Source organism: Lampetra fluviatilis, unplaced genomic scaffold (genome assembly GCF_964198595.1).
Source record: "Lampetra fluviatilis unplaced genomic scaffold, kcLamFluv1.1 SCAFFOLD_159, whole genome shotgun sequence".
In the NCBI taxonomy this organism is placed as follows: Eukaryota; Metazoa; Chordata; class Hyperoartia; order Petromyzontiformes; family Petromyzontidae; genus Lampetra; species Lampetra fluviatilis.
This window is the reverse complement of record NW_027620583.1, coordinates 58,808-81,251: the sequence shown is the minus strand read 5'-3', so window position 1 is coordinate 81,251 and position 22,444 is coordinate 58,808. Positions and strand designations below refer to the sequence as shown.

Below are 22,444 nucleotides of genomic sequence, written 5' to 3'. Positions count from 1 at the left end.
CTCTCACCCACCCACCCATCCTCTCACCCACCCATCCACCCTCTCACCCACCCATCCTCTCACTCACCCACTCTCACCCACCCACCTACCCACCCACCCACCTACCCACCCACCCTCTCACCCACCCACCCACCCTCTCACCCACCCACCCTCTCACCCACCCATCCTCTCACCCACCCATCCTCTCACTCACCCACCTACCCACCCACCTACCCACCCACCCTCTCACCTACCCACCCACCCTCTCACCCACCCACCCACCCTCTCACCCACCCACCCACCCTCTCACCCACCCATCCTCTCACTCACCCACTCTCACCCACCCACCTACCCACCCACCCTCTCACCCACCCACCCACCCTCTCACCCACCCACCCACCCTCTCACCCACCCATCCTCTCACCCACCCACCTACCCACCCACACTCTCACTCACCCACCCACCCTCTCACTCAGCCACTCTCTCACCTACCCACCCACACTCACCCACACAGCCCTCACCCACCCACCTACTCACTCACCCACCCACTCACTCACCCACCCACCCACTCACCCACTCACTCACCCGCCCACCACTCACTCACCCACCCACTCTCTCACCCACCGACCCTCCCACCCACCCACCCACTCACCTACCCACCCACCCACCGACCCTCCCACTCACCCACCCACCCCCCACCCACTCACCCACCCACCCACCCTCTCACCCACCCACTCACCCACCCTCTCACCCACCCACTCACCCACCCTCTCACCCACCCACTCACCCACCCTCTCACTCACCCACTCACCCACCCACCCACCCACCTACTCACCCACCCCACCCTCTCACTCACTCACCCACCCTCTCTCACCCACCCACCACTCACCTACCCACCCACACTCTCACCCACCCACCCCTCACTCATTCACCCACCACTCACTCACTCACCCATCCTCTCACTCACCCACCTACCCACCCACTCTCACTCACTCACTCCCTCACCCCACTCTCACTCACCACTTTCTCACCCACACAGCCCTCACCCACCACTCACTCACTCACCCTCTCACTCACCCACCATTCACTCACCCACCACTCACTCACTCACCCATCCTCTCACTCACCCACCATTCACTCACCCACCACTCACTCACTCACCCACCCTCTCACTCACCCACCATTCACTCACCCACCACTCACTCACTCACCCACCACTCACTCACCCACCCACCCTCTCACCCACCCACCCTCCCACCGACCCTCCCACCCACCTTGACGACCCCGACCTGTTTGAAGTGCTCCGCGATCTCCTCTGCGGTGATCTCCTCCCCCAGGCCCTGCACGAAGATCGTGTTGTTCTCTGAGTTGTCCACCTCTCCTGGTGGTGGACACGGGAGGGGTGACATGGTGACTACCTCGCCTGGTACGCAGGAAGTCATGGGTTACATCACTATCATCATCATCACAGTGGCTAGGAGATCATCTTCTTAGGTTTTTTCGGTAAAGTCACGTAGAAAGTAAAATAAAATAAAAACAAAAATCACGACGTTTCGGAGGCAACACAAGTCTCCGTCATCAGGTGGGACCGTCACAGCCAGATTAGCTGTATCAAGTGAGGCAATGATTCAAGATGTAATCCCTTAAAAGCGAGTTGAGGGGGGAGGGAGAGGGAGGGGGGGAGCTCATCAGACTATGGTAGCCAATGAAAGGAACGGCTAGGAGATGTTGACTACCTCGCCTGGTACGCAGGAGGTCGTGGATTCGATCACTATCATCATCATCATCACAGTGGCTAGGAGATGTTGACTACCTCGCCTGGTACGCAGGAAGTCGTGGGTTAGATCTCTATCATCATCATCATCATCACAGTGGCTAGATGTTGACTACCTCGCCTGGTACACAGGAGGTCGTGGGTTAGATCTCTATCATCATCATCACCACGGTGGCTAGGAGATGTTGACTACCTCGCCTGGTACGCAGGAAGTCGTGGGTTAGATCTCTATCATCATCATCATCACAGTGGCTAGGAGATGTTGACTACTTCGCCTGGTACGCAGGAGGTCGTGGGTTCGATCACCATCATCATCACGGTGGCTAGGAGATGTTGACTACCTCACATGATACGCAGGAGGTCGTGGGTTAGATCACCATCATGACGGTGGTGGTGACGATGGTGGTAACGGTGTTGGTGACGGTGGTGACGGTGGTGGTGACGATGGTGGTAACGGTGTTGGTGACGGTGGTGACGGTGGTGGTGACGATGGTGGTAACGGTGTTGGTGACGGTGGTGACGGTGGTGGTGACGATGGTGGTAACGGTGTTGGTGACGGTGGTGACGGTGGTGGTGACGATGGTGGTAACGGTGTTGGTGACGGTGGTGACGGTGGTGGTGACGATGGTGATGATGACGATGGTGATGATGGTGGTAACGGTGGTGATGACGATGGTGATGATGGTGATGACGATGGTGGTGGTGACGGTGATGATTACGACGGTGGTGGTGGTGACGATGATGGTGGTAACGGTGATGATGGTGATGACGATGGTGGTAACCGTGGTGATGATGACGATGATGGTGGTGGTGACGACGGTGGTGACGTGCGCTCACCGTGGTCGCGTGGCTCACGCCCCATGCTCGGATCTCTGGGAGCTGAGAGACAGACGCACGGCACACACGCACGGACACACACGGCACACACACGGACACACACACGGACACACGCACGGACACACGCACGGACACACGCACGGACACACACACAGACACGCACACACACGCACACGGACACACACACGGCACACACACGCACGGACACACACACGGACACGCGTCAGCACAACCATCGCAACAACCAACTCGCACCATCGCTGCGCCTTCACCGCCCACATCGTCACCGCCACCAAAACATCGCCATCGCCCCCCCCCCCCCCCGTTACACCAACATCGTCACCGCCACGGCAAAACAGCACCGTCATCACCAACACCACAAACTCCAAGGACGTTAAAGACACCCTTCCCCTCCCCCCCTCCGATGACGCCGCCATCACGGCAAGGCGGCCGCGGTGGTCCGTGAACATCGCCATCAACATCGCAAACATCGCCATCACCGCCATCAACATCGCCGTGAACGTCACCAACATTGCCCCGCCATCATTAACATCACCATCATCAACATCATCGCCATCATCAACATCATCGCCATCACGACATAACCGCACCGCCACCGTTACGAACATCGCAAACATCGCACCTCGCCTGGTACGCAGGAGGTCGTGGGTTCGATCACTATCATCATCACCACAGTGGCTAGGAGATGTTGACTACCTCGCCTGGTACGCAGGAGGTCGTGGGTTCGATCACTATCATCACGGTGACTAGATGTTGACTACCTCGCCCGGTACGCAAGACGTCGTGGGTTAGTTCACTATCATCATCACCACGGTGACTAGATGTTGACTACCTCGCCCGGTACGCAGGAGGTCGTGGATTCGATCACTATCATCATCACCACAGTGGCTAGGAGATGTTGACTACCTCGCCTGGTACGCAGGAGGTCGTGGATTTGATCCCAACCCTGACCACGCCTGCTGCTGCTGCTGCTGTATATCCGGAGTCTGCGTCTCTCTCCCCGCTTAAGATTTCTCTACCGGTCATCCGGTTTCCCCGCCCTCGCACATTTAAAATCGACCTCGCACGATTCAAGCGCTTGGAAGCTGCTATAAACTCCACACAGGATGACAACGGTGAAGACATCATCGGGCACTGATCAAGCCGATATCATTCCGTGTGACGATTGCCCAGTCACCGCTTGCCTGCACGATACAGGAACGGCTTGCATAGCAGCAGCACAGCGGGTACAATAACAACAAAAATAGTTTTACACCATTGCAACCTCATTTGCCAGTAAAAAATATGATGTTTGGTTTTTTAACCCTTCTATCTGGCAACAAAACTGACACCTTTTTTTACAAGGAGTCATGTTTGCATAGACCACAATACCTGCAGTCGTAATGCAAACACAAAACACACAACTCTGATAATGTATGTGCACTGTCCTTGAAGTTGATTGGTCCACACCCGAGACAGCTTTCCTTAGAGCCTAGTCTCACATGGTGTTGGACCAGACAATTATCAAAATAGTTTGAGTTTAGCAGCAGACCCTGCTGCCACTACCGCCAACATCACCGCCAACATCACCATCACCACCGCTACCAACATCACCAGCTCCACACGTGTGTGCGTGCGTCACTAACGCGACAAAACATCAACCCGTACCCTCACGACATCGCTTGCTACCATCATCATATCCCCAACAACATCATCATCATCCCCAACATCATCATCATCGCCGTTAACATCATCATCGTCGCCGTGAACATCACCATCACCACAAACTGTACCGCCATCACGATAAACATCACCGACGCTGCCATCACTACCCCAACATCACCGCTGACATCACCACCGCATCATCACCGCTGACATCACCACCACATCATCACCGCTGACATCACCACCACATCATCACCGCTGACATCACCACCACATCACCACCGCTGACATCACCACCACATCATCACCGCTGACATCACCACCACATCATCACCGCTGACATCACCACCGACATCGTCACCGTAACATCACCGTAGCATCGATATCGCGCCCGCATCAATGATTCTCGCGCCATCACTACCATCAACATCATCGCCACCATCACTACCATCACCATCATCATCGTCACCGCCATCACTACCATCATCATCATCACAACAACGCTCTAGCGCCCGCGTCACCGTCTCTTCTGCCATCACCACCATCGCTACCAACATCACCGCCGCCACCATCGCTATCAACATCATCATCACCACCGCCATCACCATCACCGCCGCCATCACTATCAACATCATCACCGCCACCATCGCTACCACATCATCATCACCGCCATCACCATCGCTACCAACATCATCGCCGCCGCCACCATCACCATCGCTACCACATCATCATCACCGCCATCACCATCGCTACCAACATCACCGCCGCCACCATCACTACCAACATCATCATCACCCCCACCGCCATTGCTACCAACATCACCGCCGCCATCTCTACCAACATCATCACCGCCCCCGCCATCACCAAAACACCGCCATCGCTACCAACATCATCATCACCGCCGCCGCCATCACTACCAACATCACCGCCGCCGCCATCACCATCGCTACCAAGATCATCATCATCACCGCCATCGCTACCAACATCATCATCACCGGCATCACCGCCATCGCTACCAACATCATCATCATCGCCATCACCATCGCTACCAACATCATCATCATCGCCATCGCTACCAACATCATCATCATCGCCATCGGCATCACCATAACACCGCCATCGTTACCAACATCATCATCACTACCACCACCATCACCATCGCCGCCACCATCACCGCCGCCACCATCACTACCAACATCATCATCACCAACGCCGCCATCACCATAACACCGCCATCGCTACCAACATCACCGTCGCCATCTCTACCATCATCACCGCCGCCATCACCATAACACCGCCATCGCTACCAACATCATCAACATCACCACCGCCATCACCATAATACCGCCATCGCTACCAACATCACCGCCTCCGCCATCTCTACCATCATCACACCGCCACGACCACCACCATAAGATCGTTCGAGTTCCCACATCACCGATTCTCCCGCCATCGCGACCAACATCATCACCACCCCCACTAACATCACATCACAACCACCATCAACATCGCGACCAACATCACCACCACCGCCACTAACATCACATCACAACCACCATCAACATCGCGACCAACATCATCACCACCCCCACTAACATCACATCACAACCACGATCAACATCGCGACCAACATCACCACCACCCCCACTAACATCACATCACAACCACCATCAACATCGCTACCAACATCACCACCACCCCCACTAATATCACATCACCACCACCATCGCTACCAACATCACCACCACCCCCACTAACATCACATCACAACCACCATCAACAGCGCTACCAACATCACCACCACCCCCACTAACATCACATCACCACCAGCATCGCTACCAACATCACCACCACCCCCACTAACATCACATCACAACCACCATCAACATCGCTACCAACATCACCACCAACCCCCACTAACATCACATCACAACCACCATCGCTACCAACATCACCACCAACCCCCACTAACATCACATCACAACCACCATCGCTACCAACATCACCACCAACCCCCACTAACATCACATCACAACCACCATCGCTACCAACATCACCGCCACCATCACTAGCAACATCAACACCGGCACCGACACTATCAACCCGATAAATGTGTGGGAGCCAGAGGACATCCCTGTCGCACCCCAAGGTGTACAGGGAATGGCTCCGACTCCCGGCCACGTAGTTTGACCCGGGCCCGCTCACCATCATGAAGGTCCTTAATGATCGTGAGCAGAGGGTCAGGGACTCCGAAAGCACGAAGAACAACCCAGAGCCCAGTCCTACAGATGGTATCATAGGCCTTGACCAGGTCAATACAGCAGAGATGTAGGTCTTGTTGGAATTCCCTACACCTCTGCTGTAGCAGACGGACAGAAAATATGGCATCTGTGCAGGACCGCCCTTTCCTGAAACCGCATTGGGGCTCCGCAAGCCTCTCCTCAGCGTGCCTGGCAAGGCGATGTTGAATAATCCTTGCCAGGACCTTTCCCGGCACACTGAGGAGTGAGATGCCCCTGTGGTTGTTACAGTCTGTGCGGTCCCCCTTCTTAAAGAGGGGGATCGTCACAGGAACAGGGCTTCAGGATCAGAGTCCTGGGGACCAGGGCCTCGCTGGGGAGGGGTGAGGGGTGGTGGTTCCAGAGGGTACGGGTACCCGTTGGCGAACCTGGTGCGGCCGGGTACGGGTAGGCCGCGAGTCACTGGTGAGTCACCGTGTGTCACTCATTTCCCAACGTCTTGTCTCTTCTCACAATTCAAGTTGCTAGAATCAACCCACCCGCGCCTGCAACGTGGCTTCATCCCAGAAGTCGCAATCGGATACCCGTACCCGTACCCTGCCCGATACCCGGCCGGGTACGGGTAGCCGGGTATCGGGTAGGGTACGGGTACCCGTTTGCGACCCTGGTGCGGCCGGGTACGGGTAAGGAATCAAAACCCGTTTGCAACCTCTGCCACCCACCCACCACCACCCCCACAACTATCCCCGCGTCGTTTCCTTTCCCAGAGTCCTTTTAGCTTCTTCCCAAGACGACGTCTTGTTCTTCTTATTATTCTTGGCCACGAGTTAAACAAACGCGAAGTTTGCAGCGACAAAAAAAACCTATCGGCCCACGGAGGCTTTTGCTACCGACATCATCATCATCACCGACATCACCGACATCATCATCATCATCATCACCGACATCACCATCACCGACATCATCACCATCATCATCACGCAGGATTTTTTTTTTTGGGGGGGGGGGGAGGGTTAGATCGCGTAAATATAAATTGGCTTCCTTACCAATGCGCTAGTTGGCAACGCCTTACAAATTGTCTAATTGACAAACCTCACTAATTGGCTTGCGTCAATTAGTAAGGTTTGTCGCGTGAACAGAACGTAGCCAAAGTTTACGTGACGCTAAACCTCACTAGTTGGCTGTGTCGGTCTGTGGCGGGTTTAACTACACTATGCACTATACACTACACTACTATATGCTAGACACTACGCTATACACTACACTACACGCTACTATATGCTATACACTACACTATGCTACACTATACGCTACTACACTATACACTACACTATACACTACTATACACTACACTATACACTACTATACACTACACTATACACTACTATACACTACACTATACACTACTATACACTACACTATACACTACACTATACACACTACACTACTATACACTACACTATACTATACACACTACACTATACTATACACACTACACTATACTATACACACTACTATACACTACACTACTATACACTACACTATACTATACACACTACACTATACTATACACACTACACTATACTATACACACTACACTACACTATACACACTACACTACTATACACTACACTATACACTACTGCTGTACTAGTAACGAATTGCCACGTTCTGTTCACGGGACACTGAACCTCACCAATTGGCTGTGTCGGGTGGTGGCGGGTTTAACAACACTATACACTACTATACACTACGCTATACACTACGCTACTATACACACTACACTACTATACACACTACACTACTATACACTACGCTATACACTACACTACTATACACACTACACTACTATACACTACACTATACACTACTGCTGTACTAGTAACGAATTGGCACGCTCTGTTCACGCGACACTGAACCTCACCAATTGGCTGTGTCGGGCGGTAGCGACTTTCACGACACGTCTGCGTATTTACGCGATCTGACCCCAAAAAATGACCCGCATTACAGCGCTTTGCCTTCCGACCCAAATCACTAATCAAGAATGCGGCGACATCGATGAGGAGGGGTGGGGTGGGGTGGATGGGCCGAATGGAAAATACAAAGCGGAAGCCATGGCAAACGTGGAACTCATTATTACACACACACACAGGGACTCTCCCCGTCCATGCGAACTCAGAGATCACAACAAACCTGGTCCATAACATCTGTTGGTTTTTTAGGGCTAGTGGCATCTACATCTGCAGAACGTGAAGAACCAGTGGCATCTACATCTGCAGAACCAGTGGCATCTACATCTGCAGAACGTGAAGAACCAGTGGCATCTACATCTGCAGAACCAGTGGCATCTACATCTGCAGAACGTGAAGAACCAGTGGCATCTACATCTGCAGAACGTGAAGAACCAGTGGCATCTACATCTGCAGAACCAGTGGCATCTACATCTGCAGAACGTGAAGAACCAGTGGCATCTACATCTGCAGAACGTGAAGAACCAGTGGCATCTACATCTGCAGAACCAGTGGCATCTACATCTGCAGAACGTGAAGAACCAGTGGCATCTACATCTGCAGAACCAGTGGCATCTACGTCTGCAGAACGTGAAGAACCAGTGGCATCTACATCTGCAGAACCAGTGGCATCTACATCTGCAGAATGTGAAGAACCAGTGGCATCTACATCTACACGGAGGCATCGTCAACAAAGGTCGCGGCACTTAACCGCGCAGACGATTTTGTTCAATTTGTTCAAGCGTCTTGAGCCTGAGTCTCAGGATGATCAAAGTCTTGAGACCGAGTCTCAGGATGATCAACATCACCATCATCATCGTCATCATCACCATCGTCACCATCGTCACCATCATCATCAACGCCCCTCCGTATCGCCCTCTCACTGCAGGTGAAGAGGCGTCACAAGATCCACGGCCACCGTCACCTCACCGCCCCCGTCACCTTCACCGCCCCCCTCCCCCCCCAATTACCCCATAACCCTCTCCCGGGTCTCAAGACCCCCCACTCCACCCCCCCCCACCCGCCCCCCCACGAACATGGCAGAGGGAGGGGGGGGGGGGAGCGGAAAGTCCACATTGCCGTGACAGGGCCAGGTCCAGCAAAAGGACGACCGTGGGGAGTTTTGCGTTGACCGCGGGACGGCGGCGAGTTGATGGTGGTGACCGTGACGATGGTGACCGTGACGATGGTGACGACGATGAAGGTGATGATGACGACGATGAAGGTGATGATGACGACAGTGACGGTGACGGTAACGATGACGACGGTAACGATGACGACGGTAACGATGACGACGGTGAGGATGACGATGACGACGGTGAGGATGACGAGGATGATGGTGAGGATGGTGAGGATGGTGAGGATGGTGAGGATGGTGAGGATGGTGGTAACGATGACGAGGATGACGGTGACGATGAAGGCGACAATGAAGGCGATGGCGAAGATGGTGGTGGTGCCACTATTGATGGTGGTGATGATGACGCTGCTATTGATGATGACGATGATGGTAACAATGACGATGATGACGATGATAATGGTAACAATGACGATGATGATGGTAACAATGACGATGATGATGGTAACAATGACGATGGTGATGACGGTGGTGGTGCCGTTAATTGATGGTGCTGCCAGTGACGTTACCGATGGGCGCGATGTTTCTGACGACGACCATCACCCCCCCCCCCCCCCTTCATCATCAACATCACAACAACCACCACCGCCGCCAACTCCTAGGCCAACGCAAATCTACTTGGCCCCGTCACGGAAACGTGGACAAACCACCACAGCATCAACGACAACGCCCGCCCGCACGCACGCTCCGCTCCGCACTTACCACCGTGCATACCGTAGGGCAGTCTCTCTCCACTGCTGCGTCAAACGGGGAGGAAGGGGGGGTAAGAGGGCAGGGTGAGGAGCATGTTCAGGGTTTATGCATCGCGGTCGATTCAACACCACAGCGGCTGCCTAAGCCACCCACCTACCGACCACCCTCCCACACCTCGAACTAAACCACTAAGCCCTCACTGAAATCTCCAGGTTGAAAGATCTCCCAGACTCACACAGAGACATCCACAGACTCAGAGACACCCACAGACTCAGAGACACCCACAGACTCACACAGAGACACCCACAGACTCACACAGAGACGCACAGAGACACCCACAGACTCACACAGAGACACCCACAGACTCACACAGAGACACCCACAGACTCACACAGAGACACCCACAGACTCACACAGACACCCACAGACTCAGAGACACCCACAGACTCACACAGAGACGCACAGAGACACCCACAGACTCACACAGAGACACCCACAGACTCACACAGAGACACCCACAGACTCACACAGAGACCCACAGACTCACACAGAGACACCCACAGACTCACACAGAGACACCCACAGACTCACACAGAGACGCACAGAGACACCCACAGACTCACACAGAGACACCCACAGACTCACACAGAGACACCCACAGACTCACACAGAGACACCCACAGACTCACACAGAGACACCCACAGACTCACACAGAGACACCCACACTCACACAGAGACGCACAGAGACACCCACAGACTCACACAGAGACACCCACAGACTCACACAGAGACACCCAAAGACTCACACAGACACCCACAGACTCAGAGACACCCACAGACTCACACAGAGACGCACAGAGACACCCACAGACTCACACAGAGACACCCACAGACTCACACAGAGACACCCACAGACTCACACATAGACCCACAGACTCACACAGAGACACCCACAGACTCACACAGAGACACCCACAGACTCACACAGAGACACCCACAGACTCACACAGAGACGCACAGAGACACCCACAGACTCACACAGAGACACCCACAGACTCACACAGAGACACCCACAGACTCACACAGAGACACCCACAGACTCAGAGACACCCACAGACTCACACAGAGACACCCACAGACTCACACAGAGACGCACAGAGACACCCACAGACTCACACAGAGACACCCACAGACTCACACAGACACCCACAGACTCACACAGAGACACCCACAGACTCACACAGAGACACCCACAGACTCACACAGAGACACCCACAGACTCACACAGAGACACCCACAGACTCACACAGAGACGCACAGAGACACCCACAGACTCACACAGAGACACCCACAGACTCACACAGAGACACCCACAGACTCACACAGAGACACCCACAGACTCACAGACACCCACAGACTCAGAGACACCCACAGACTCACACAGAGACACCCACAGACTCACACAGACGCACCCACAGACTCACACAGAGACACCCACAGACTCACACAGAGACACCCACAGACTCACACAGACACCCACAGACTCCGAGACACCCACAGACTCACACAGAGACGCACAGAGACACCCACAGACTCACACAGAGACACCCACAGACTCACACAGAGACACCCACAGACTCACACAGAGACACCCACAGACTCACACAGACACCCACAGACTCACACAGACACCCACAGACTCACACAGAGACACCCACAGACTCACACAGAGACACCCACAGACTCACACAGAGACACCCACAGACTCACACAGAGACACCCACACTCACACAGAGACGCACAGAGACACCCACAGACTCACACAGAGACACCCACACTCACACAGAGACGCACAGAGACACCCACAGACTCACACAGAGACACCCACAGACTCACACAGAGACACCCACAGACTCACACAGAGACACCCACAGACTCACACAGAGACACCCACACTCACACAGAGACGCACAGAGACACCCACAGACTCACACAGAGACACCCACAGACTCACACAGAGACACCCACAGACTCACACAGACACCCACAGACTCAGAGACACCCACAGACTCACACAGAGACACACAGAGACACCCACAGACTCACACAGAGACACCCACAGACTCACACAGAGACACCCACAGACTCACACATAGACCCACAGACTCACACAGAGACACCCACAGACTCACACAGAGACACCCACAGACTCACACAGAGACACCCACAGACTCACACAGAGACGCACAGAGACACCCACAGACTCACACAGAGACACCCACAGACTCACACAGAGACACCCACAGACTCACACAGAGACACCCACAGACTCAGAGACACCCACAGACTCACACAGAGACACCCACAGACTCACACAGAGACGCACAGACACCCACAGACTCACACAGAGACACCCACAGACTCACACAGACACCCACAGACTCACACAGAGACACCCACAGACTCACACAGACACCCACAGACTCACACAGAGACACCCACAGACTCACACAGAGACACCCACAGACTCACACAGAGACACCCACAGACTCACACAGAGACGCACAGAGACACCCACAGACTCACACAGAGACACCCACAGACTCACACAGAGACACCCACAGACTCACAGACACCCACTGACTCAGAGACACCCACAGACTCACACAGAGACACCCACAGACTCACACAGAGACACCCACAGACTCACACAGAGACACCCACAGACTCACACAGACACCCATATAGACCCACAGACACCCATATAGACCCACAGACTCGCACAGAGACACCCACAGACTCACACAGACACCCATAAAGACCCACATACTCAGAGACACCCACAGACTCACACAGAGACACCCAGATTTGCAGACACCCATATAGACCCACACATTCACAGACACTCAGACTCACACAGACACCCATATAGACCCACAGACACCCATATAGACCTACAGACTCACACAGACACCCACAGACTCACACAGACACCCATATAGACCCACAGACTCGCACAGAGACAGACACCCAGACTCACACAGACACCCATATAGACCCACATACACCCATATAGACCCACATACACCCATATAGACCCACAGACTCACACAGACACCCATATAGACCCACAGACTCGCACAGAGACAGACATCCAGACTCACACAGACACCCATATAGACCCACAAACTCACACAGAGACACCCACAGACTCACACAGACACCCATATAGACCCACAGACACCCATATAGACCCACAGACTCGCACAGAGACACCCATATAGACCCACAGACACCCATATAGACCCACAGACACCCATATAGACCCACACATTCGCAGACACCCAGACTCACACAGACACCCATATAGACCCACAGACACCCATATAGACCTACAGACTCACACAGACACCCACAGACTCACACAAACACCCATATAGACCCACAGACTCGCACAGACACCCATATAGACCCACAGACACCCATATAGACCTACACTCACACAGAGACACCCACACTCACACAAACACCCATATAGACCCACAGACTCGCACAGAGACAGACACCCAGACTCACACAGACACCCATATAGACCCACAGACACCCATATAGACCTACAGACTCACACAGAGACACCCACAGACTCACACAAACACCCATATAGACCCACAGACTCGCACAGAGACAGACACCCAGACTCACACAGACACCCATATAGACCCACAGACTCGCACAGAGACACCCACAGACTCACACAGACACCCATAAAGACCCACAGACTCACACAAAGACACAGACACACACACACCACTCGCACACTCGCACATCTGAACCCCGGCTAATGTGGGAGCCGCAAGCCCCCACCACAATAACCCTGCCCTAGCCTGCCCCCCCCCCCCTCAACGCTACGATGCCATTAAAGTTTTAAAGTTTCCGTCACAATTGTGAATGTAATTGTGCCACTAGAGACACAGGCAGAGAGACAGAGAGACAGAGAGACAGAGAGGCACACAGAGATATCAATCCTTTCGGAGGCCTGTTTGGAAAAAGATCAACATTGGTGGGGTTACAACACACAAGAGACAAACCACACATTGCCCTCTGAATGCCCTTCGATGGCAATGCCCCCCCCCCTCCCACTCCTCATGCCCTTTGATTTGTTAAGCCATTTCAATGCCCTTTGTAGCTACATTCAATGCCATCAAATCAATGCCCTCTAGGGTTTATGTACCATTTAGAATGCCCTTTGCATCAATATCCGTTCGCAATGCCCTTTGTAGATCAATTTTAATCAATGCCCTCTTGGGTTTCTGTACCATTTAGAACGTCATTTGCATCAATACCCATTGACCATGCCCTTTGGTTTGATTTCATTTCAATGCCCTTTGTAGATGAATTTTAATCAATGCCCTTTTGGGTTTCTGTACCATTTAGAACGCGGTTTGTATCAATATCTATTGACCATGCCCTTCGGTTTGATATCATTTCAATGCCTTTTGTACATCAATGTGAATCAATGCCCTCTAGGATTTGTACCATTTAGAATGCCCTTTGCATCATCATCGATGTCCATGCCCTTTGGTTTCATACCATTTCAATGCCCCTTTGTAGCAACATTTTAAACAATGCTCAGAGGGCGCTGTACAATTTAGAATGCCCTTTTGCATCAATATCCGTTCACAATGACCTTTGGTTTGATTTCATATCAATGACCTTTGCAGATCAATTTTAATCAATGCCCTCTTGGGTTTCTGTAACATTTAGAACGTCATTTGCATCAACATCCATTGACCATGCCCTTTGGTTTCATACCATTTCAATGCCCCTTTGTAGCTACATTTTAATCAATGCCCTCTAGGATTTCTACAATTTAGAATGCCCTTCGCATCAATATTCGTTCACCATGCCCTTTGGTTTGATACCATTTCAATGCCCTTTGTAGATACATTTTAATCAATGCCCTCCGAGGGCGCTGTACAATTTAGAATGCCCTTTGCATCAATATCCGTTCACAATGCACTTTGGTTTGATTACATTTCAATGCCCTTTGTAGATGAATTTTAATCAATGTCCTCTTGGGTTTCTGTATCATTTAGGATGCCCTTTGCATCAATACCCATTGACCATGCCCTTTGGTTTCATACCATTTCAATGCCCTTTGTAGCTACATTTCAAACAATACCCTCCGAGGGCGCTGTACAATTTAGAATGCCCTTTGCATCAATATCCGTTCACAATGCCCTTTGTAGATCAATTTTAATCAATGCCCTCTTGGGTTTCTGTAGCATTTAGAACGTCATTTGCATCAATATCCATTGACCATGCCCTTTGGTTTCATACCATTTCAATGCCCCTTTGTGGCTACATTTTAATCAATGCCCTCTAGGATTCGTACCATTTAGAATGCCCTTTGCATCATCATCGATGTCCATGCTACCTTGTGGTTTGATACCATTTCAATGCCCCTTCGTAGCAACATTACAAACAATGCCCTCTGGGGGTTTCTGTACCATTTTGAATGCCCTTCGCATCAATATCCATTGACCATGCCCCTTGATTTGTATTAATTTCAATCCCCCTCCCTTCGTAGCTGCAACAATTTCAGAATGCCCTCCTCCACCCACCCTTTGGGCTCAATGTCATTCAGCAATGCCCCTTGCGATAAGAATGCCCAACTCATGCCCTTTCGAAAGGCCAAACGTCCTCAACATGGCCAACATTCTTGGCGTCAATGCCCTTCTAACCGATGCGGATTTAGTTCAATCCGAATGCCCTTTGTCTCAACACCACAATGCCCTTTTCATTCGTCCCAAACACAGACCCTCAAACACCCCCTCGTCAACCCAATGCCCCCTACCGCTTACACTAAAAACTATTTCCAGCAATGCCCTTTGCAGATACAATTCTCTCGGATTTATTTCCATCCGAATGCCCTTTGTCTCCCAACACCAAAATGCCCTTTTCATTCGTACCAGAGCCCAGAGAGACAGAAACCCATACCACCACCACCCCCTCCTCAACCCAATGCCCTTTCTCCTCACACTAAAAAACAATTCTAGCAATGCCCTTTGGAGATTCTCAGATTGTTCAATCCGAATGCCCTCTGCCATAACACAACAATGCCCTTTCCGTTAGTCGCGCGCACACCACAGAGCGAGACATAGACCCCTCACCACCCCCTCCTCAACCCAATGCCCTCTTTCCACTAGGAAAAAAACATTTCCAGCAATGCCCTTTGTCTCAACACCACAATGCCCTTCTCATTCGACGCACCCACAAAGAGACAAACCCTCACCACCACCCCCTCCTCAACCTAATGCCCTCTCTCCTTTCACTAGAAAAAACAATTTCAGCAATGCCCTTTGAAGATTCTCAGAATGTTCAATCTGAATGCCCTCTGCCATAACACAACAATGCCCTTTCCGTTCGTCGCGCGCACGCCACAGAGCGAGACGTAGACACTCACCACCCCCTCCTCAACCCAATGCCCTCTCCTTTCACTAGGAAAAAAACATTTCCAGCAATGCCCTTTGTCTCAACACCACAATGTCCCTTCACATTCGTCCAGAACCCAGAGAGAGAAACCCATACCACCACCCCCTCCTCAACCCAATGCCCTCTCCTCACACTAGAAAAACAAATTATAGCAATGCCCTTTGAAGATTAAGATTGTTCAATCCGAATGCCCTCTTCCATAACACAACAATGCCCTTTTCTCGTTCGTTGCGCGCACGCCACAGAGCGAGACATAGACCCTCACCGCCCCCTCAACCCAATGCCCTCTCCTTTCACTAGGAAAAAAAACATTTCCAGCAATGCCCTTTGTCTCAACACCAATGCCCTTCTCATTCATCCAGAACCCAGAGAGAGACAGAAACCCATACCACCACCACCCCCTCCCCTCAACCCAATGCCCTCTCTCTTTACACTAAAAACCATCTCCATCAATGCCCTTTGGAGATTCTCAGATTGAGTTCAATCCGAATGCCCTCTGCCATAACACCAATGCCCTTCTCGCTCGTCATGAGCACAAAGAGAGACATAGACCCTCACCACCCCCTCCTCAACCCAATGCCCTTTCTTTACACTAAAAACCATCTCCAGCAATGCCCTCTCTCATCTCTCACCCCCCTCGGATTGTTCAATCCCAATGCCCTTTTCCTCAACACCAACAATGCCCCCCCTCCCTTTGGACTCCGCATTCAACGCATGCCCCCTCCACCGCTGGAACATTTGACGCACGTAGCCCTCTGCGTATTATTCACGCGGCAAATGCCCTTCGCCCGGAGCCGGCGCTCTTCATCGAATGCCCTTCGTAGAGTACGCAACCCAAGGACGATGCAGTCGGTCCCACCCCCCCCCCTCAACCCAACCTTCAGAATTGCCCTCGCAGCGAAAACCATCATAGACGCAATGCCCTTTGGGCAGCTCCAGTTTAACCTCCTGCCCATGCCCTCGGTATCAAGGACACCTAAGAGCAATGCCCTGTGGTTAAATGCCCTTCGTGAGGTACGCGGTGACGCGGGGCATTTACTGACCAATGCCCTTCACACCAATATTCGCAATGCCCTTTGGCAGTTAAATTTTTACCTCCTGCCCATGCCCTCAGTCTCAAGAACACCTGAGAGCAATGCCCTGTGGTAAATGCCCTTCAGGAGGTACGTGGTGACGCGGGGCATTCACTGCCCTTCACACAAATGCTCGCAATGCCCTTTTTGACAGCTTCCGCATGGACCACACCCACCGCCCACCACCCATCGCAGAATGCCCTTTGAGAACGCAAGACGGGTCAATGCCCCCGGTGAGAAAGTCGCGATGTCAGGCAAAACATTCCCTTCAAATGCCCTTTGCACCACGGTTTTATTTTCTTGCAAATGTCCTCCCCGCCCTCCCACCTCTAGACACCAAAACATTCCCTTCAAATGCCCTTTGCCCGCATTTTTATATTCTCAACAATGCCCTCCTCATGATACCAAAACATTCCCGTCAAATGCCCTTTGCGCCACGGTTTTGTTTTCTTGAAAATGCCCTCCCCGCCCTCCCACCTCTAGACACCAAAACATTAACGTCAAATGCCCTTTGCGCCACGGCTTTGTCTTGACAATGCCCTTCTCAGCCCACCCTCCCACCTCTTGGCACCAAAACATTCCCTTCAAATGCCCTTTGGGCCACGGTTTTGTTTTCTTGAAAATGCCCTCCCCTCACCCCCCACCCTCCCACCTCTAGACACCAAAACATTCCCTTCAAATGCCCTTTGGGCCACGGTTTTGTTTTCTTCAAAATGCCCTCCTCACCCCCCACCCTCCCACCTCTTGGCACCAAAACATTCCCGTCAAATGCCCTTTGTGCCACGGTTTTGTTTTCTTGAAAATGCCCTTCTCACCCCCCGCCCACCCACCTCAACACCAAAACAGTCACGTCAAATGCCCTTTGGGCCAAGGTTTTGTTTTCTTGAAAATGCCCTTCTCAACCCCCGCCCACCCACCTCTCGACACCAAAACATTCCCTTCAAATGCCCTTTGGGCCACGGTTTTGTTTTCTTTAAAATGCCCTTCTCACCCCCCGCCCACCCACCTCAACACCAAAACATTCACGTCAAATGCCCTTTGGGCCAAGGTTTTGTTTTCTTGAAAATGCCCTTCTCACCCCCCGCCCACCCACCTCTCGACACCAAAACATTCCCTTCAAATGCCCTTTGGGCCACGGTTTTGTTTTCTTTAAAATGCCCTTCTCACCCCCCGCCCACCCACCTCAACACCAAAACATTCACGTCAAATGCCCTTTGCGCGACGGTTTTGTTTTCTTCAAAATGCCCTCCCCCTACCCTCCCACCTCTTGGCACCAAAACATTCCATGCAAATGCCCTTTGCGCCACGGTTTTGTTTTCTTCAAAATGCCCTCCCCCTACCCTCCCACCTCTAGACACCAAAACATTCACGTCAAATGCCCTTTGCGCCACGGCTTTGTCTTGACAATGCCCTTCTCAGCCCACCCTCCCACCTCTTGGCACCAAAACATTCCCTTCAAATGCCCTTTGGACCACGGTTTTGTTTTCTTGACAATGCCCTCCTCCACCCCGCCCTCCCACCTCTTCACACCAAAACATTCCCTGCAAATGCCCTTTGCGCGACGGTTTTGTTTTCTTCAAAATGCCCTCCCCCTACCCTCCCACCTCTTGGCACCAAAACATTCCATGCAAATGCCCTTTGCGCCACGGTTTTGTTTTCTTCAAAATGCCCTCCCCCTACCCTCCCACCTCTAGACACCAAAACATTCACGTCAAATGCCCTTTGCGCCACGGCTTTGTCTTGACAATGCCCTTCTCAGCCCACCCTCCCACCTCTTGGCACCAAAACATTCCCTTCAAATGCCCTTTGGACCACGGTTTTGTTTTCTTGACAATGCCCTCCTCCACCCCGCCCTCCCACCTCTTCACACCAAAACATTCCCTGCAAATGCCCTTTGCGCGACGGTTTTGTTTTCTTCAAAATGCCCTCCCCCTACCCTCCCACCTCTAGACACCAAAACATTCCCGTCAAATGCCCTTTGGGCCGCGGTTTTGTCTTCTCGAAAATGCCCTCCCCTCACCCCCCGCCCTCCAACCTCTAGACACCAAAACATTCCCTTCAAATGCCCTTTGCGCCACGGTTTTGTCTTCTCAAAAATGCCCTCCCCTCACCCCCCGCCCTCCCACCTCTAGACACCAAAACATTCACGTCAAATGCCCTTTGCGCGCGTTTTTATATTCTTGACAATGCCCTCCTCACCCTCCCACCTCTAGACACCAAAACATTCCCTGCAAATGCCCTTTGCGCCACAGTTTTGTTTTCTTCAAAATGCCCTCCCCCTACCCTCCCACCTCTAGACACCAAAACATTCCCGTCAAATGCCCTTTGCGCCACGGTTTTGTTTTCTTCAAAATGCCCTCCCCCTACCCTCCCACCTCTTGGCACCAAAACATTCCCTTCAAATGCCCTTTGTGCCACGGTTTTTTCTTCTCGACAATGCCCTTCTCACCCCACCCTCCCACCTCTAGACACCAAAACATTCACGTCAAATGCCCTTTGGGTCCAACATGTTTTTCGAGTGCCCTTTGCTGGGAGTCGTAACCCCTAACCTCGACGTCAAATGCCCTCGCACCAACCCACCCCCCCCCACCCCCCTCATGAACTAAATGCCCTTCATTGGAGTGATAAACTCTACGCGAAATGCCCTTCGCAGTTAGCTCTGCCAACTGGATTGGGTCCCCCGAGACAGCGAAAGCCCACACAACGCGTCAACTCAACGCTTGCCACGCGCGCGCTGTGTCCGTCACGTGTACATGCGTGTACATGCGTGTGCACGTACGTGGGTGTGTGCGTCTGTATGAACACGTGTGTGTACGAGCACACGTGTGTGCGTGCGTGTCAGCGTGGAGAGCGGTGGTGCAGTGGTTAGCGCTACGAACCCGGCGACCCCGAGTTCGATTCCCGCTCACGGCCAACACCGGTGACGATTATCTTAACCGGTCCTGGGCCTCCCCTAGGTCGACTCAAATGAGTAGCTGTCCTGTGACCTCATGCACCTAGCCTGGCACAGCAGTCAACCCGTGGCACCTGTAGGGTCTGTCCTGTGACCTCATGCACCTAGCCTGGCACAGCAGTCAATCCATGGCACCTGCAGGGTCTGTCCTGTGACCTCATGCACCTAGCCTGGCACAGCAGTCAACCCGTGGCACCTGTAGGGTCTGTCCTGTGACGTCTTGCACCTAGCCTGGCACGGCAGTACAACCCATGGCACCTGCAGGGTCCGTCCCGTGACCTCCTCCTCATGCACCTAGCCTGGCACAGCAGTACAACCCATGGCACCTGCAGGGTCTGTCCCGTGACCTCCTCATGCACCTAGCCTGGCACAGCAGTCAATCCATGGAACCTGCAGGGTCTGTCCTGTGACCTCCTCCTCATGCACCTAGCCTGGCACAGCAGTACAACCCACGGCACCTGCAGGGTCTGTCCCGTGACCTCCTCCTGCACCTAGCCTGGCACAGCAGTACAACCCATGACACCTGCAGGGTCTGTCCTGTGACCTCCTCATGCACCTAGCCTGGCACAGCAGTACAATCCACGTGTGTGTGTATGTGTGTACACGTAGTGTACATGTGTGTGTGTGTACACGTGTGTACACGTAGTGTACGTGTGTATGGCTACACGTACACGTGTGTGCTTGTGTGTGCGTGTGTGTGTACGTCTATACACGCGTGTACGTCTGTGCATGTGCGTCTGTACGCGTGCGCACATACGTGTAAGTGCGTAGATACGTGCACGAACATACGTGCGAGTGTACGTCCACATGCGTGTGTGCGTCCACACACGTGTTATGTCCACACACGTGTGTACGTTGTACGAGCGCGTGTGCGTGTGTGTGCGCGTGTGCGTGCGTGTGCGTACTCACCCCATGCCCCCGCGTCCACCCCCACGACCCATGCCCCCTCCTCCCCTGCCGCCCCGGGGGTCAAACATTGACCCTCCGCCCCTCCCCCCGCGGGGGTCAAACCCCCCGCGCCCCCCCCGGAATGGGGGGCAGCCCCCACCCGCGCCCCCCCCCCCCAGAGCCCGGACCCTCCTGGCTGTAGCGGTCAAAGCCGCCTCCACCTGGCAGGAGACAGAGACAGCCCCAGGGTGAGTGGCCTTGGCCGGGGGAGATGTTGACTACCTCGCCGCGTACGCAGGAGGTCGTGGGTTCGATCCCGGACCCTGTGAGATGTTGACTACCTCGCCAGGTCCGCAGGAGGTCGTGGGTTCGATCCCGGACCCTGTGAGATGTTGACTACCTCGCCGCGTACGCAGGAGGTCGTGGGTACGATCCCGGACCCTGTGAGATGTTGACTACCTCGCCTGGTCCGCAGGAGGTCGTGGGTTCGATCCCGGACCCTGTGAGATGTTGACTGCCTCGCCTGGTCCGCAGGAGGTCGTGGGATCGATCCTGGACTTTGACTACGCCTGGCTGCTTTATATGTGGAGTCTGTGTCTCTCTCTCCACGTGGTGAGATGTTAATTCGCTCTCCCGGTCTCTCTCATCACCACGGTGGCTAGGAGATGTTGACTACCTCGCGTGGTATACAGGAGGTCGTGG

General features: G+C 53.1%; 1 long non-coding RNA gene across 1 annotated transcript; it reads right to left on the bottom strand.

Annotated features, from left to right (window-relative positions):
• Positions 1–1,253: 1,253 nt before the first annotated feature.
• On the bottom strand, positions 1,254–21,816 carry LOC144954098 (uncharacterized). The gene is made up of 4 exons (XR_013641042.1): positions 21,764–21,816; positions 10,342–10,376; positions 2,591–2,632; positions 1,254–1,360 (listed from the first exon to the last, which is right to left on the bottom strand). It is a non-coding gene; the product is annotated as an uncharacterized LOC144954098 (long non-coding RNA).
• Positions 21,817–22,444: the final 628 nt, after the last annotated feature.